Source organism: Mustela putorius, unplaced genomic scaffold (assembly GCF_011764305.1).
Source record: "Mustela putorius furo isolate JIRA1106 unplaced genomic scaffold, ASM1176430v1.1 tig00003896_pilon_pilon_pilon, whole genome shotgun sequence".
Taxonomy (NCBI): Eukaryota; Metazoa; Chordata; class Mammalia; order Carnivora; family Mustelidae; genus Mustela; species Mustela putorius.
The window spans coordinates 15,069,491-15,088,773 of NW_025422045.1; the positions used below are offsets into that span (position 1 = coordinate 15,069,491).

At 37.1% G+C, this 19,283-nt stretch overlaps 2 pseudogenes; one reads left to right on the plus strand and one right to left on the minus strand.

Annotated features, from left to right (window-relative positions):
- Window positions 1-540: 540 nt before the first annotated feature.
- LOC101691335 lies at window positions 541-1,526 on the minus strand (annotated as a pseudogene).
- Window positions 1,527-9,918: 8,392 nt separating this feature from the next.
- Window positions 9,919-11,646, plus strand: LOC101691063 (annotated as a pseudogene).
- Window positions 11,647-19,283: the final 7,637 nt, after the last annotated feature.

Here is a 19,283-nt window from a genome sequence, read left to right on the forward strand (position 1 = left end):
CTCCTCCTATACTGAGCTATGATTAGGACATTAAAATGCATTTTGTACACATACTTTAGGCAAAATAAACTAGTAAGAGAAATTCAGTTTAACAAAAAGAGAAAGAAAATTGCCAAGTCCATTCCAAAGTGAATGTATGGATTGGATGTGTATGAACATGTATGTCTGTTTACATAAAGTTATATATATTATATATTAACTACTATACCATTATACTAATATGATATTGCAATGTCATTATATTATATTGATAAATTACACATAAATATTATAAAATTATTATTATAATGTAATATGAATCTTACATTATAAAGTAGCAATACTATAGTTATATGATAAAATTTTATTTAAAGAATAAATTTATGTAGAATAAAACTATATACATGATTTTTGTTGTAATCCACAACTATTTCTCTGTAGTATAACACAATACAATTTATATCAATAAAACATCAGAATGAGATCTTTAAGCAGAATCCTATTAAAGAAAGCATATCCCCGGAATGAGTAAGAACACATAGGTCCAAGGAAAGCTGGAATTCAGTGAAAAGTCATGTGTTGGTTACCCAGTTTCTTCATAGCAGTTTTCATCTCTTTATTTCTCATTGTGTAGATAAGGGGGGTGGTTCAAGAGTGAAGTAAAAATGGTACAAAACACAGACAGGAGCTTGTCCACAGAGAACTGACTGAAAGACCACATATAAATGAAAATGCAGAGCTCAAAGAAGAGTGTGACTACCATGATTGTGCAAAGCAAGTAGAGAGTGCTTTGTATACACCACCAGCAGCACGCTGTTAGACAGTGGTGAGAATAACAATATAAGAGACCGAGAAGAACACAAAGCAGTTCATGGACTGCAACCCACTGTCTGATATAATATGTATACCTAAGACATAGCTGTCTATTCAGGCAAGCTTGATCACGAGAGGAAGGTCACAGAAGAAGCTGTCAACCTCATTGGGGTCACGGTAAGGTAAATTCACAGTAAAGGCTACTTGACTGATGGAGTGCACAAATCCAATGACCCATGAAACCAACACCAGGCCCATGCAAGTATTCCGGCTCATCATGGTCATGTAATGCAAAGGTTTGCATATAGCCACATATCTGTCATAGGCCATGGAAACCAGAAGTACCATCTCAGCCCCACTGATAAAGTACAAGAAGAAGATTTGAGCCATACATCCTCTAAAGGAGATGAGCTTTCGATCACTAAGAAAGTCCCTGATTATCTTGGGGGTGGCAAATGAGGCTAGCCGTATATCTAAGAAAGAATGATTTCCCAGCAGGAAGTGTATAGGAGAGGAGTGCAAGTGGGGGTCAGAAATTACAGTGACCACAATGAGGTTACCCAGCACAGTGGCCACATAGATCCCAGAGAAAAATATAAAGAAAAAATGCTGGAAGTGTTGTTAAGTGCAGAGTCCATACAACACAAATTCTGACACAAGGCATAATTCTGCAGCTCCATTATCTCAAGTTTCAGATTGTGTCCTGAGTCTATATAAAGAAAGGAGGTGGACATGAAAGGGCCTGTCAACTGCCAGGCACATGAAAGTGATCACCTAATTTTATCTGAATGTAATTTTAATTTGTAAACCATATATAAATTATAATACAAAAATGATAAAGCCACTCCCAACAACAGTTTACTTGTCTTCCATGTTAAGGCTGCTTAAAATCTTGCTTTTTAAAATTTTTTACTATCCACTTTATTAAGATAAAATGTTCCTACCTACCAAAATTCACCCATTTTAAGTGTAAAAACTAATGCTTTTTTAACAAATTTATGGAGTTATGCAGCCCGTCTCCACAATGCTTGCTTTGAAATCTTTACCCTCCAGACAGCCCAGTCTCCTTCACAGACTTCTGATAATAGTGGAACTATCTCCTCCTTCCATATTATTTGTTCATTCACAAGCTCACTCATTCAGACCATGTCTATGAAACACTGACAGTTTTCCATTCCCACTTAATTCAGTTAATAAAGCCATCAGTACGAAAGGAAATAAATCAATTAACTAAGGCTCATACAGTTCTCTCAATCCCACATTTTTATTACTGCTCTTGTCATCTCTATTGATCAGTTAGTTTTGGGATTAAAAAGCCAATGATCCAATTCATTTGTAGACTTCTTGTGTATAAACTACTTAAGAAAATATTTTAGAATGGCTTCAATGAAAGAAATATTTTCCAAAACCTCTCAACATGAGCCAGAGCATAAAACCTACCCAATAATTTGGGGGATAGGGTAGCTTTCACAGTATACATGAGTACTGATAAGTTCAGCATTTGAGTATGAATGTAGCTCTGAACTTGCAGAAGAACAGGGATGGGATGGATAGGTTTCATTATCAGTATATCATGAGTAATTAGGTGGTACACCAGTTTTCTCCCTAAGAGTAAGATATTGTATAAACGTTTTTATAAAGACATTGAACAGAATTCTTCATGAGTAATTTCACAAATGACACAGAACTGTCCTTTGTATGAACTTTTATTATGTTGGCCCTTTACGAAATTGAGGACTATAACATGGAGTAATAGTTTGGGAAGTCTTCTTATGGGAGCTAAAGTTACATGTCCCAGATCTGAAATATTCTAATGATGTGAATATGATACTGTGATAGAATAAAAAATCTAAAGGAATTCATGTTTATTATACCTGTTTTAGTGAATAGCACCAGTCTCAACCAGGTTTTTGTAAGGATAACAGAGACTCAGATTCTTTTGTTCCTCTTAAACTTTTATAAATGGATTATATTAAAAGATTTAATTGCAAGACTTCTTAGGAATAGGTGCTATCCTTCTTTAGAATGAGATTATATATCTGAAGTTAAAGAGTGCTGTGTACACAATGGATATAATCATAATTCAGGATGTCTTCACAAGTTTTGTTAGATGACACTGACACTAGCTAGCATACATTATTACAGACCATAATGGCTGTTCTTTATCGGTATTCTTTTCCTTTATGGCCACAAAAGTTTTCACATGTAAACCTAAAACATAACTGGGTTTCATTTAGTGTGTTTTAGAAATTAAATGAGTGGAAACTCAAAACAATCAAATGGAAAACCCAGGAAACAAAAACCAAAGAAATCTTTTTAATTGCTATTAAATTAAAGATGCTCTAAAATTTGATATTCATGATAGTTGCACAATTGTGTAAATGTACTATAAGTCATTTTATTATGCAGTGGTAATGAGTGAACGTTGTGGTACGTAAATTATATCAATCAAGCTCTTGTAAAAATGGATGTCTAAAGAAGTGAGACTAAATGAACTTAAATAGGGCTCTGATTTCAGAAAGCACTTCATGATTTACCAAGGCCATTTAGAGGTTTTTAAAATATTAAATTTATAATCAGAAACAAATGAGATTAATTTTGTATACCTGCAAATGCTACTTAGGAAACAAATATAACAATGACAAAATTTGTTTACCTGACAAGTTAATGTTATTTCCTCCAATGATTTTAATGTAAAAAGTAATGGAATGAATTGGTCTCTGGTTGACTTGTATGTTCAGACACACATTCACTAAATGTCTATCAAAGGCTGTTTACTAACCTGGAGTTAGATGCTCACTGCTGGTGCTGCCGGTCCCTCGAATTATATTTCAAATCTACACCTGAACAGCACTTTTTAAAATTATTTTTTAAGTTTTTAAAATAAACATATAATGTATTTTTATCCCCAGGGGTACAGGTCTGTGAATCACCAGGTTTACATACTTCATAGCACTCACCATAGCACATACCCTCCCCAATGTCCATAACCCCTCTCCCTGAACAGAACTTTTGAAAGCATAAGAGTTTTTTATTTTGTAGAGGATTTAAAAAGTTCTTTCTCCTCCTCCTGGAAAACAGTTCCAGAAAATCATCACTTTAAGAAATTAGAGGATATAAAAATTAAAAAAAAAAAGAAGAAGTTAGAGGATTTCAGATATGAGTCTTCTTTGGACTTCAGACAGAAATATCTATATTCTCTCTCCTGTCAAATTAAGAATCCCTTAAAGATGGGACATTGATAGCCAATTACCATATGGAGCTTGAGGAATATGTTCAAGTGGAAATTTTTGCTAATAAGTCACGTTCATTTCCCTGAGTGACAAAGCTAGAAAGATTTTAAAGATGTCAGATTCTATGAACACAGGTACAATTATTTTAATAGTTTAAGCAGGATAATATGTATCTTTATCTAGTTAATACACTGTAAAATGTACTTTTCCTTTAGCAATAGGTTAACAAGTTACGTTTTAAAATATACTGAAAATCTGACAACCTTGCACATTATTCTATGTAACTTTCATCAAGCACAATACTTTGAGACATCACATTGGTATGTGCCAAAATATTTGCTTTCTTCAGATTCATATAGTCATGAATAATGAAATCTCCTGGTATCCAGGCTACTTTGCACATTATTTATAATTGCTATCCACTTACCTCCTCAAATCATTTTGAAGTTAATTCAGGCCCTTCTGCTAAAGGCTGCATGCTGATTACAAATATCTTGAATGTTCTGATGAATGATAATCACATTTACAACTATTGACATGACATCAATTCCATATTATATTGATAATCACATTTACAACGACTGACATGACATCAATTCCATATTAAATTGTGTATATAAGCACAATTGCATTTATGAGACATTTCACTGCCAATTCAGTATCTGGGTGTAGTATAAAGTATCATTTTCTATATTGGCTTCAGATAGTTTATTTCACTTAAAAGGAATCACAAAACTTTTCTAAGTTGTTTCTCTACTTAAAGCACACAAACCATAAATGATAAAAATTGTAGAAGTAAACTTTGTGTATCAATGTTATTTGTTTTTGATATATAGTCATTATTTAGTTATTTAGGTACAAATAAACTATGTCAAGCCAAGAATAATGGAGAAGCTCATGACAGCTAAAACAAGTGAATATTTGCATAGAGGTAGGGAAATGTTGCCTAAACATGATGACTAATTTTATGTGTCATTTTGGGAGAGTGTTTTTGGATGAAATTAAAGTTGAAACAGGTGAACTCTGAGTAAAACATATTTTCCTTCATAAGATAGGTGGGCCTTGGGGCGCCTGGGTGGCTCAGTGGGTTAAGCCACTGCCTTCGGCTCGGGTCATGATCTCAAGGTCCTGGGATCGAGTCCCGCATCGGGCTCTCTGCTCAGCAGGGAGCCTGCTTCCTCCTCTCTCTCTCTCTGCCTGCCTCTCTGCCTACTTGTGATCTCTGTCTGTCAAATAAATAAATAAAATCTTTAAAAAAAAAAAAAAAAAAGATAGGTGGGCCTTATCCAATTAGCTGAAGGCCTGAATAGAACAAAAAGACTCACCTTTCCAAGCAAAAAAGAACTCTCCAGTACATGGTCTTTGATTTTCATCTGTACCATCAGCTCTCCTGGGACTCAGGCCTTCCAGTCCACAAAGCAGAGTTCAGACTTGCAGGCTCTGAAAAACACATGAGTCATTTCTTGTAATAAATCTCTCCCTTTCTTCCTATGTCTCTGTCTCTCTCTGTCCCTTTCCTCTTCTATTTCCTGAAAACCCTGACAGATACCATAACTATCAAGCCAGTAATAGAAAAATTCAGAAAGTAAAATAACAATACACAAAAATATGTAAATATTTTAAAAGATTTGTATTTTAGGAAGCACCACAACATACAAACAAACAAACAAAAAGCAGTATAAATCCAACCACAAGTTTGTAAACTTGATTTCCAATCTTGAGACCCACAAAGTCACTACTGAGAGTTGTGTAGACTTAAAGTGTTCAAGGCCTACTAGACAAAGGGCCCATCAGGGCTGACATCCAGCCTGTGCCCCAACCATCCAACAAACAATATATCCTAAACAGGCCTGGGCTTTCCCCTTGGATGCACTTCATTTCTAATTTATACAAAGTTCCAGTGTGGCTATTTTAGCCCTGATGACCAAGCCCTAATATACTTTAGACAGAAAAAGTATTTATAAATCAGTAAGTGAAGGAAACCTGAAGGGAAAGAAGTGGAAAGAATTTAGGAAAATAAATTTTTTAAAAGGAAAAGGATTAATAGGCCAATAAACATTAGAAAGTTATTCTCAATAAATAAAACTTAAAAAGGCATACTTTTATCCATATGTTAGTTTTGGAATAAATACATCAAACTCATGGTCAGGTCTAATGGAAATGGATAATTCCACAATAAAAGTAACAATACAAATTTAAATAACACCTGACATCTCTTGAGGACTTCCTGTATGCCAGTGCTATGTCGAGTTGATTCTTTCAATTAATCTTCAAAACAGTCTAATGAGAGAGACTCCATCATTACTGATTTATAAATGAGGAGACCGAGGCTAATGTGTCTGGACACACACTGCCAGTAGCAGAGTTGATGTTCTAACCAGGTGCATGGGCTCTAGAATCTATATTCTTAAGCTGTGTAAGGCCAACTCCCTCACTGTTAAGAGGAATGTAAGTCAGTACAACTTTTGGACAGACACTTGGGAAATATAAATTGGGCTCCCTGAAAAATGCCGGTAGACCTCTACCTAGTATTTCTGTGATAAAAGATGTCTACCAGGGCGCCTGGGTGGCTCAGTGGGTTAAGCCGCTGCCTTTGGCTCAGGTCATGGTCTCGGGGTCCTGGGATCGAGTCCCACATCGAGTTCTCTGCTTAGGAGGGAGCCTGCTTCCCTCTCTCTCTGCCAGCCTCACTACCTACTTGTGATCTCTGTCAAATAAATAAATAAAAAGTCTTAAAATAAAAAGATGTCTACCAAAGAGTTGGATTAATATATGAAAAATATAACCATTTCATTTTTCCCAAATACATAAAATGAATTAATGATCAATGTGATAGAATATAATAACAAAAATAATGTTTTCAACACACATTTCAATATATTAAGAAACGTTCATGGTGTTTTGTTTTTTAAAAAAGGACACCAAGCTATACATGTAGTCCACATTCTCCAAAGCATTGATGAATGAAATTGACCATTGTCTCCCTCACAGTATTTACATTCTCACAGAAAATGCAGATACATGAACAAAACCAAGATGGTAATTTACAATAAGGCTATGGAAAAAAATCAAGCAGGATAAGAGATAGTGGGAATGCCAGAGGGTTTTTTTTTTTTTTTTTTTTTAATAGGATGTTAAGAATAGGTTTCCTTGAGAAGGTGACTTTTGACCAAAGACTTAAAGGAGGACATGGGAGTATCTATGTGTACATCTGGGAAAAGCAAAACACTGAGAGAACAGCCAGTGCGGAAACACTTAGATGGCTACTGCCTGAGGTTGTTAAACAACTCCTGGGACTGAAGTGGAATAAGATGGAGAGTGGTTGGGATGATAAACAATTGTGGGTAGAGCAAAAGTCCTATAGGGCCCTGTAAGACATTACCAGCACATGGCTTTTGCTTCTGTGTGAAGTCGTGAGTGTGAGTTTTGAGTAGAGGATAGGCATTAGAACAGCTCTAACTGCTCCTGTTGGAAAACACAAGGATGGAAGCTAGAGGCTAGATAAGGAGCAAGTTCACTAATTCAGACCAGCTCTGATGACGGCTCATTTCACAAATGTACACTATAAGACAGAAGCAGTCAGACTACAGATACAGTTTGAAATTAGAGCTAACAGGACTACCTGAAGATTATTATAGGTTGTAATTATAATAGAGAAGTCAAGCATGATTCCAAGTATTGTAGCCTAAGAAACTCCAAGGATAAAGTTGCCATTATATAAGATCATAAGTACTGTATTTGTAGACAGTTTGGGAGGAAAACTGAAAGGGTAAATTTGAATATATTTTATATACATATATAAAACATATATGCACATTATATATACTAATATATGTATGTGTATACTTTGTATGTTACTTTCTATAGTGCCCCACAGATCTCTAAATTCCAGTTCTTTACTTTGGATTCAGTTTTTCTTTCTGTTCCTCAGATTGGAGAAACTCAATCAACTTTCCCCAAGTTCACTAGTATTTCTTCTGACAACCAAAACTGCAGTCAAGATCCCCTAAAGAATGTTTCATTTCTGTTATTGTACTTTTTTTTCTCATAATTTCTGCTTTTAATTTTTTCCATTTCTTTATTGATGATACTCCCTATTATTCTTCTGCTTCAATAGCCTTCACACATACAATGTAGGTATGATTTGGGGCTACAATCAAGCCTATCTTCTTATTGCTGATCTTATTTTCCAAAGATGCTTAAAATCAAAATCTTCCATTGTACATATATTTCTGCACTGTGACTATGTCTCCCCCTGTCAGGATTTACAGTATAGATGCCGGACAAATGAGTGAAGAAGCCATCCTGTAAATGAGTTTTCCAAGTCCAAGGTGAGCTCAACTCTAAAATAAGCTGTTCCTTTGTGGCTCAGACATGAACTGCTCAGCTGAGTCCTTCCCCAATCACAGACCAAAACTTCAAGGAGAATGAAATGTCTACCGAACCAGGACATTTTGGGAAACTGTCTGGCACACATCAACCTGGAACACACACCTCCAGTCCTTCTTCTAGAGTCCCATGTGGTTATCTCAAATAGGCTTCCATGTATTTAAAGTTTCCATGTTTCCTTCTACTCTACTCTTTTAATATTAACTATCCCAGAGAAACATTCTTAATATGACTCTTTGACAACTTTTACTGTTTTTCCTATCATGAACTTCTTTCTCAAAAATCTTTAGGATCGATGTCCTTGTCTTCAACTCTCTATTCCAGCCTATATAAAAAGTAATATTCTTATGCCAAATCTGCCACTGCTTTCAGTCCTGAAGTACACCAACACTTATTCATGCGGTTGCTACTGCTGCTTTCCATAAACTCACTTTCGTTAACTCATCTGTTCCATGAGGGTTTCTAGTTCTCCATGTGGGTGCATGCTTTGGTGATCTGATCTCTGTGGGTTACCTTCTCATATTCCTGCTCACACCAGAAATGGGATCCCACATTCTTTTATTTATTAAAAAGATAAAAATAAAAACTAACGATATCCGTTAAATTGTAGTATCAGTTTGCATGTCTTTATCTAGAAATGCCTAAATAATTATACTTGAAAAATCAGGGAGCACGGCTTATCCACTGCACCTCATTACTGAGCATGATAACCAGTATAACCCAGGAGCTCATTGAATGTTACTTGAAATGACAATCATTATGATGGAATCTCTGTTACTGGCATTAAGAGAAGATAATGCTAAAATTACTATTAAGAAAAAAATTCTATATATGTGCAGAAGAAGTAACTTTCATAATCATGCCTGTCTAAATAATACGTTAAGTTGTACAGGTAGCAAAAAAAAAAAAAAAAGAAAGAAATAAGGTTGAGACATCTGATATCATTATATAAATTGGGAATCTGCATTTCTATTGGGAATCTTGCAACTATATTAGCTACCAAAGTATAATTTTTGCTCTAACACCTCTATTCCATTTCCTTTTTTCTTTGTCATTCTAATCTCATGCCGCTTTGTACTCTGAAATGTACTGATCATTTCACTGTCACACCATTTGAAAATGAAGATATAATAGATCCCTTTTAAATCTTCTAGATATTCATCTAATGATTTACTAACTCATTAATGGATTAAGATGTATCTGCCCTGACACTGTGCAATGATCTAGTGAGAATAAGACAAATGAGACACCACTGCAAGCCTCAAGAAGTACTTTGCTAGTAGCATTGACAAAAAAAAAAAAAAAAAAAAAAAAAAAAAAAAAAAAAAAAAAAAAAAAAAAAAAAAAAAAAGAATGCAATAAAAACTTGAACTTGGGCACACCGTCTTTGGGGTGATTCGTGGTTGACGTTTTGAGGGCAGCTGACCTGCTGCCTGCGCGTCCTGGACCACCTCCCGTGGAAGCCTGAGCCCACCGTGTAGCTTTCTCCCTTTGTCTCATAACCATGTCCACCAAAGAGAATGCTAATTCACCAGCTGCCCGCCTTAACAGACTCAAGAACAAGGGGAAAGACAGTACAGAAATGAGGCGGCGTCGAATAGAAGTTAATGTGGAGCTGAGGAAAGCGAAGAAGGATGACCAGATGCTGAAAAGGAGAAACGTAAGCTCGTTTCCCCATGATGCTACCTCTCCACTGCAGGAAAACCGCAACAACCAGGGCACTGTAAATTGGTCAGTTGATGACATTGTCAAGGGCATAAATAGCAACAATTTGGAAAGCCAGCTCCAGGCTACTCAAGCGGCTAGGAAACTGCTTTCTCGGGAAAAGCAGCCCCCCATAGACAACATAATCCGGGCTGGTTTGATTCCAAAATTTGTGTCCTTCTTGGGCAGAACTGACTGTAGTCCTATTCAATTTGAATCCACTTGGGCTCTCACCAACATTGCTTCCGGGACCTCAGAACAGACCAAGGCTGTGGTCGATGGAGGCGCGATCCCAGCGTTCATTTCCCTGTTGGCATCTTCCCACGCCCACATCAGCGAACAGGCTGTGTGGGCTCTAGGAAACATTGCAGGGGACGGTTCCGTTTTTCGAGACTTCGTTATCAAGTAAGGTGCGGTTGATCCTCTTCTGGCTCTCCTCGCGGTTCCTGATATGTCATCGTTAGCATGTGGCTACTTACATAACCTTACTTGGACACTTTCAAACCTTTGTTGCAACAAGAACCCTGCACCCCCGCTAGATGCCGTCGAGCAGATTCTTCCTACCTTAGTTCGTCTCCTGCATCACTATGATCCAGAGATCTTGGCAGATACCTGCTGGGCCATCTCCTACCTGACGGATGGTCCAAACGAACGGATTAAAATGGTCGTGAAAACAGGAGTTGTGCCCCAGCTTGTGAAGCTTCTAGGAGCTACTGAATTGCCCATTGTGACTCCTGCGCTAAGAGCCATAGGAAATATTGTCACTGGGACAGATGAACAGACTCAGGTTGTAATAGACGCAGGAGCGCTTGCTATCTTTCCCAGCCTGCTAATGAACCCCAAAACTAATATTCAGAAGGAAGCCACGTGGACAATGTCAAACATCACAACTGGCCGCCAGGACCAGATACAGCAAGTTGTGAATCACGGATTAGTCCCGTTCCTCGTTGGTGTTCTCTCTAAGGCAGACTTTAAGACACAAAAGGAAGTTGTCTGGGCTGTGACCAACTATACAAGTGGTGGGACAGTTGAACAGATTGTATACCTTGTCCATTGTGGCATAATAGAACCATTGATGAACCTCTTAACTGCGAAGGATACCAAAATTATTCCGGTCATTTTTGGATGCCATTTCCAACATCTTTCAGGCTGCTGAGAAACTAGGTGAAACCGAGAAACTTAGTATAATGATTGAAGAATGTGGAGGTTTGGACAAAATCGAGGCTCTACAAAACCATGAAAATGAGTCTGTGTACAAAGCTTCATTAAACTTGATTGAGAAGTATTCCTCTGTAGAGGAAGAGGAAGATCAGAATGTTGTGCCAGAAACTACCTCTGAAGGCTATACATTTCAGGTTCAGGATGGCACTGCTGGGACCTTTAACTTTTAGCTTGTACAGCCGACGCAGAAAGTTGTTTGTGGTGTGCTTTGTTTGGTAGAAGTTTGTCTTACTGTTTCTCTACTAAGGACTCTTTTTAAATGTGTTTTGTTATTGTAGCACTTTTTACAACAAAACTCTACTTGACCAGTTCCAAACTGTAAAAACTATATGAAGCTCCTCTTGCCAGTGGGTTTCCTATTTCTATGTGGACTCTCCTCTCTTGCAGTGTCCTGTAAATAAAGATTAAATTCCACCCTTTTCTTTAAAAAAAAAAAAAAAACTTGAACTAGGAATGACAGTGGCACATAGCAGGGTCAACGGGTAAATAATCCAGAGGACTCAGGTTTAAGCAAAAACATCACTGAGGACATATAACACCTCAAAACTATTTTTTTACTACTTTGTATGAAATTTAACATTAACTATCGAGTATATTAGTGTTAGATTGGTGGGGAATTGAGAGGGTTAAAATTCTTATACAGAGGAACTTTTGTTGTGTGACTGATAACACATCACTCAATAATAGAGAACACATCAATTAATTAAATAATAGTATTTAATTAATTTCTCTCATTAAAACCATAGGGTTCCAATACTTCTTTTATGGATTTGCATTCATTTGTCACATAGTGAGAACATTTATTTTATTTATTCATTTATTCAACATTTAATTCCTACTATGTGAAAAACTTTTCTAGGCATTATGATTGAGTGGTGTTTTAGTTTTGGATGATTTCAAACAGTTTCAAGACAGGTTATTTTTGCTCTATCATATTGCATACCTGTGCCAAGTTTCCCTGAAAGTTCATATTCAAGAGAGTAAAGCAAAAATTTTTACTAATTAAAATGAACCTCAAAACCCAAGGGAAAATGGCAAGTGGGCTGCCTTAATGATCTCTGTGATCTTTGAAAATTGCTTAACCTCTCTGTGTCTCATCTTCATTGTGCCAGATGCTTAGTCTAGGCTTTGGGGACACAGGCAAGGTCCCCACCCTGACCATGATCACTGAGGTAGCTGCTTGAGGGGACTTTCTGTCAGAGTTGAGAGCACAGAGGGACTGAAAGGATGGCCCTGGGAGACAGAGCTCTTAGAGAAGGAAATAGCTCACTGCAGCTGCTGGGGTGCATGGCCAGAGAGGCATTCTCCCCCAAATTAGTGGAGACAGGTAACAGTCTAGCCTGTTAGTCTAGTGGAGACAGGTAACTACTAGCCTAGTCTTCCCCTCTGTTTTGGGCCTCTTCCACTTGCAACCACTGGCCTCTCCCCTCTAGGCATAGCCAGAAGCCTTTCCAGGAAGGGCTGCTCCAGAAGGCTATCCCCTCAAGATCCCCAAAGAGACAATTTACACTCTCTGCAGGGGCTGGCCAGTGACTGAAATGGCACTAGTACCTGAGTGGGATCTGTGAGGCAGGAAATAATGGAGGTGTGTTGAACCTCAGAGACAGGTCCGTCCACAGTGGCCACACTTTGCACCATTGGCCCTCACAGGGACAGGTGCCACTTTCTAAGCAGCCATGTGTGGGAGAGACAAATGGATTGGCATTTGTGTATGTATGTATTTAATTTCACTTAATAATGCCAAATTCCTCTGCAACCTGGTTTACTCTCTCACTAATACTGCACAAGGAGCCCTATATTGCCACGTTCTTCTCACCAATTTGCATCATCCAAAATTCTAATTTTCTATTAATTTCATGGTATAAATGTGTATTGTACATTTAATTTTTTCTCATAGGAGAAGTTAGTTTTGTGTTTGTATTAGTTTTCTAGGACTACCATAATAAATTACCACAGGCATTATGGTTTAAAATGACAAATTTATTCTTTCACTTTTCTGTAGGCAGAAGTGTAAAATCAACACTAATGCAATATGATCTCATCAAGATCCTTACCCTAATTACATCTGTCAATACCCTATTTCCAAGGTCACATTCTTAATTTCCAGGTAGACATGAGTTTGAGGGGACACTATTCTATATACACAAAGTGAGGCCAGACACTTGGTTCCTGGACTACTGAGAAATCATAGCAGAGTTATCATTTTACTAATTGCATTGTTAACTTTATCCACATTGTTTTTTTCCTTAATTATGGTTATGCACCTCTTAATCTCATGCATGATTAACCATTAACTTTGTCTTTTTTATCTCTCTTCTCTACTTACTCACTGATTATAGAAACATAATGAGGACTAGTCAGTAACATTTGTCTTGACATATCTGATCATACCAGATCTCAAATAGTGCCTCATTGTTCAGAAGAATGCTTACCTCCATATTGCTTCAAGCAACCTCTCTTCACCACCTGCTCATCCCTTACAAGTTTTCAAGAAACCCATTACCCTCCTTTCATGTATATAAGCTGTCTCTAGGCTCAGCTGGGCATGTTGGATTTGGAAATCCCCTCCCTTCTCAATGGACTGCCCTTCTGATAATAAAGCTGTCTTTCCTTCAAAATTGGGATCGCAGACATTGGCTGACTGCGTCTTAGGTGCATGCAAGTTTGAGTTCCTGAACAAATTTGGTGAGCCAGCCAGGAGGTTTGTGCCTGAGGGAGGCAAGTCTTGGCCACAAGGGTGACTTCATGGGAATTTTCCACAGGATCTTGAATCACCACTGCATCCAAGAGAATTCCCTTGGCTGCCCTCCAGACCGGCACTGGCCTCTTCTCAAGGCCAAGTTTTAAGTGAAGGAATGACACCTTCCATGAGCTCTGGGAGAACTTCTGTTGTTGAAGGGTGAGTTTTAGAGCACGCAATCAGCAAGTGTATTTCCTCTCTTAGGAATCTTTCCTAAGAAGACCTTTAAAGAAGGGCCCTCACACATTACAAGATTAAACAGTCATAAAACCATCCTGAGTTCCTTTTTTTGATGGATGATTTGCTTAGGTTTTTCTCCTATGGCACTCATATTGCTTGTCTGTCTGTCTTACCTACATTATGGGAAACATTAATTCAATCTAGAATGTAGCACTTTGGGTTGCATTATGCAAATATGGCCTTGTTTTAGTTATACTTCTATGAACAAAAAGAAAAGAATGATATTTTTTAGTTTGGCCACAATAAAACTGGAACAGTTTTTTGCAAAGTAGCAATACTTCCCCAGAAACAATTCAAAGTCCTCAACCTCTCTGAGACAACTTATAAAAATCATTCTCCATGCCTAAGACTGAAAAAAGAAAAGGGAAGAGAAAAGAGGCCTTTTAAAAGCATAAACAGCTAGAAAAACACCCTTCTCAAAATCTAGCCCGAAGGGCACATGGGTAGCTCAGTCAGTTAAGCATATGATCCTTGTATCAGGTCAGGTCTTGATTTCTGGGATGTGATTTCAATCTCTGCATTGGGGTCCATGCCCAGTGTGGAACCTACTTTAAAAAAAAAACCTAGCTCACAATTTCCATAAGGTTATTGGTAAAGGAAAAATATAAGTCTTTACTGTACAGTCTTTGGTTTGTGTCTGGTAATATGGCATTATCGACCTCTGGTGGTATTACTAATGTTAATGATAAAAGAACCCTATTTAGTTCAAGACACGCACTTACAAGAATGGGGCATCCTACCACGCAAAGATAGAAACTAATTCAAATGCTTCTCTGGTTCATATAATCTGGAATAATCTCTGTTAAATTAAAGCTTGAGTATGTTGGTTTAATGAAAATGGACATGTCTTTTGGAGTTATAGCTTTTATGAGTCTTGTTTGAAACATTACTCTTTCTCTACTGTTTGCTCTTCCAGATTTAAGACAACTCTCTCCTAAGAGATCTATGACTTACAGAGATTTGATAAAATATGCCTTTGTGAACAAATTCACTTTTTCTCCCTACCTGAACCCTCCAGAAATCAGAAACTCAAGAGTCAGTATTCCTTCTTTTCTGACAATTATAGTTGTTTCCATAAGTTCAAGAACATCTATTCTCCTTGTAACAAAACATCATTGGAAACATTGGTTATTTTATGAAGGCTTTGACTAGAATGCCATATTTGGGAGGGGGCATGCATAAACTCACATATGACCAGACAGCTTTAATGAACTAAAGTTGACTTTATAGTGCCAGTGAGCCCATTAGAAATGTAAGCCCGGTGTCTTGCTTATGGAGTTCTCAGGAGCCTTACTGGGAGAGTAGAGAATGTTTCATGCTGGTAAGTGCAGGAACCTCGGGATATCTGGGGGACTTTGAGAAGAGAGGAAATAATCCAAAGCTACAGGTACTGCAGACAAATCAAATGGCAAGTATTTGACTGGGCTTTGGGTCTCAAAAGACTATTAAAATTTCAATCTGATATTCCTCATGAATAGATCTAGCAAAGCAGGTTTAAAAGAACCTGTGTGACTGATCACGATTCTTGTTGGGCTTATGTAGGTAGTTAAGCCAAGTTTGTTAAAACTGGATTTATTTTGCAAACATACTAGTCTCAATCTGGCTACCTTCAATAAAAATAAAGGTAAATTTAGATAGATAAAATTATATTTCAATAGCACACATTTCTGAATGTTAAATTCTAATTCTGATTGTCTTCACATGTTTGTTCCTACCTAAACAACTGACTAGGTCATATTCTCCTGGTTTGTTTGAGTATCTGTCTATGACTCTCCCAACAAAGGTTTCCCATTTTTTCCCCATTCTTTTAACTTGAATAAACCTGGGATTCATCTACTAGCTCCAAACAATCCTGCCAGGCCAGAGACATCAGAGCAACCAGACAAGGGGCCAACCTGTGACCCCAATCATGATATAAATGCAGAAGGAATAATAAGTAAGTAAGTAAGTAAATAAATAAATAAATAAATAAATAAATGCAGAAGGACTTCCCAGACTCCAAAAGTATCGAGAATCTATCCTGGTAGGAATAAAAACAGGAGTTTTAAAGATTCAACAAGTTAATCAGATGCCTCAAGAAGACCCCTCATCTTTTCTTGAACAACTCTATCAGGCACACCATCAATATGCTCACATTGATCCTGACACACCTGAAAACTTAAAAGTGATAAATATGACTTGTATTAGCAAAGTGTTCCAGATATTCAATGGGAATTACATAAAATAGAGATAGCTTTAGTGATGGCTACTTGGGCATTGGTAGGGAATGGTTTTAAGGTTTCTAATAAATGGGACGAAGTCCAGAAAACAGAGAAAAAACAAAGAAATAAAAATAAGACAGCATACTACTCTGCTGGCTTCTGTGACCTCAGGAAATCTCCCCGAGAAACAGTAATATTTAAAAGCAAGGTCCAAGCCCTGTGCCTAGATATTCCAGAATATTGTTGAGGGCAGTTTTCCCACTTCCACTCTCCAGCCTATTGCTCTTCACCCCTTATTAGCAGGAGGTAGCTAGAACAGTCATTATTTCTATTTCCCATGATTGAGGAATTATAAAATAAGAATGGGGATTTGAGGCAGGTACCAGGTTCCCGGACCTGTTTTGAAAGCATAAGCAGAACTATAGTTGTATTAGTTGTATTATTAACTTGGCTCCATTTTCTGTTTTGTTCCCTACTTATTGTGGTTTATGCACCTCTTAACATCATGCACAATCAGTCATCAAGCTTTTCCATTTTTACTGTTACTCTCTGTTTACCCACTAATTGTAGAAACCCGTGGAGGGCTGGACACTATTATTTATTTTGACATATCTGATCATACCAGATTCTAATATTGCCACATTGTCCAGAAGAATGCTTACCTCCAGACTGTTTCAAGGACACCACACCAAGTTTTCAACAAACATTACCTTCCTCTCATATACATAAGCTATGCCTAGGACCAACAGAGGAAGGCAGCTTTGAGAATGATTCCCTGCCTTCTTCTTGGGCTAACGTCTCATGATAAAGCTTTCTGTGCTTCAAAACCAGTGTCTCAGAAATTGGCTTACAGTACATTGGGAGCAAGGTCAAGTATAAGTTTGGTAAAGACTATACCTCTATTTAGACTTTCTACAGAGAGAAATATAAACCAGTTACTATTTTGTATTTACCTTTTTTTTCAATCAACACTATTTGTAAATTTCATCCTCTTTATTATATATAGTCATTTTTAAAACCCAAATTCCTTTGAGTGACTCTTAGAGTTGAAAGTTTCTATATCACTTTTCTTTGACTCAAGTATATGAGAGCAATAAATTAGCCTTTGCATTATTTGTCTGTGGAGTCAGTTTTCCAGCCCTCAGTTATATTTTAACAAATTTCTGGATTTGGAGAAGAGGTAATTACAAATGGGTTTCCAGAATTTGGTTAATACTGTTAGAGGTAGAACAGAATTATAAAGACATGCATGGCTTCTAAAAACAGACTAGTTGGAATCTGTTCTTTCCCTTCTAGCTGTGGAACGTTAAGCAAGTTATCAAAGCCTTCTGCTTCCATTCCCTCATACAGAGAATGGGGATGGAAGTAGCACCTCACTTTTAAGACTGAGAAACTCAAAGACTTCCCTAGACAGCCTAATTATTAACTTAATTAATTTCCCCAATACTATCTTTTAGATACAGATGGAAGAATGGCTTTTGGCCACTCTCTTTAGTAGCCTCAAACAAGTCCTACTTTCCTATCTGACCAATTATGATCAAAGTAAAATCATTTGGCAGCATATTCTAAGCAAGAGCTTCAGTCTTCCAAACTGAAATGATGAGAAGATATATTTTTAGTTCCTCTTGATATTTGGAGGGATCATCCATTATTTTAGGGCAGTTAAAGACTTAGTTTTGTAAATTTATGGCAGGCAATAGATTTAAAAATCATGAACAATGATTTTTAACATACAGACAGTTTATAGTTACTGGTCTGCTTTGCCTTTTTCAGAACACTTTAACTCCTAATGGTGACTTAATGAGTTGTGACGTCCACTGGAATTCTGGACTTAGCTGATGGGTATTAGCAGATGGGAAGCCCTTAAAATAACACTAAAATGTGTCCATGAAAATGGCTATTTTTGGTAATGGTGAGATGGTAATCAGCTCCACTGCCTCTTTGGAAGGTATAGGCTGCATACTGATTTCCTATTGGGGGACTGCAAAGACTCCAGACCATTCTTTTTTTTTTTTTTTAAACAAATGGAGATTTTTATCAGTATAAATTTTTGTCAGCATAAATTCTGTCATTTGAAAATAACAAAGAAGCTTCAAAACATGTGACCTTTTATTTTCCCTTTTTAAAAAAATTTCATTTTTATAAAAATATAATGTATTATTTGTTTCAGGGGTACGAGTCTGTGAATCATCAGGCTTACACATTTCACAGCACTCACCATAGCACATACCCTTCCCAATGTCCATAACCCCACCACCCTATCCCGTGCCCCTCTAGCAACCCTCAGTTTGTTTTGTGAGATTAAGAGTCTCCTATGGTTTGTCTTCCTCCTGATCCCATCTTGTTTTATTTTTTCCTTCCCTACCCCCCACAACCCCCACCTTGCCTCTCAAATTCCTCATTCTTACAAATCCTCCTTCCTATTCTTGGTTTTTGCTAAAGCTAGAAAGCGAAACATAGGAGATTACGGCCACTAGGTGGCAGGCAAGCTTCTTGTAAACTTTTCCAGTTTTTACTTAGTTTTAACACCAAAATTTAGATTCTTTTTCTTAGATTTCTTCTACAGCTAAAAAAGATTTACTTCTACTCTTTGGAAATGTTCAATATAGCTCCAATGAAGTCAACAAAATTTTCCATGTCAAATAAACCAAGTGTGATTGGTAGTTATTATCCCAAATATGTGTCATTTTTATAAAAATGTATAAAAATATTCATTATATTGTGTAAGCATATTAAAGGCCATAATTTTTCTTACTGGAAAAC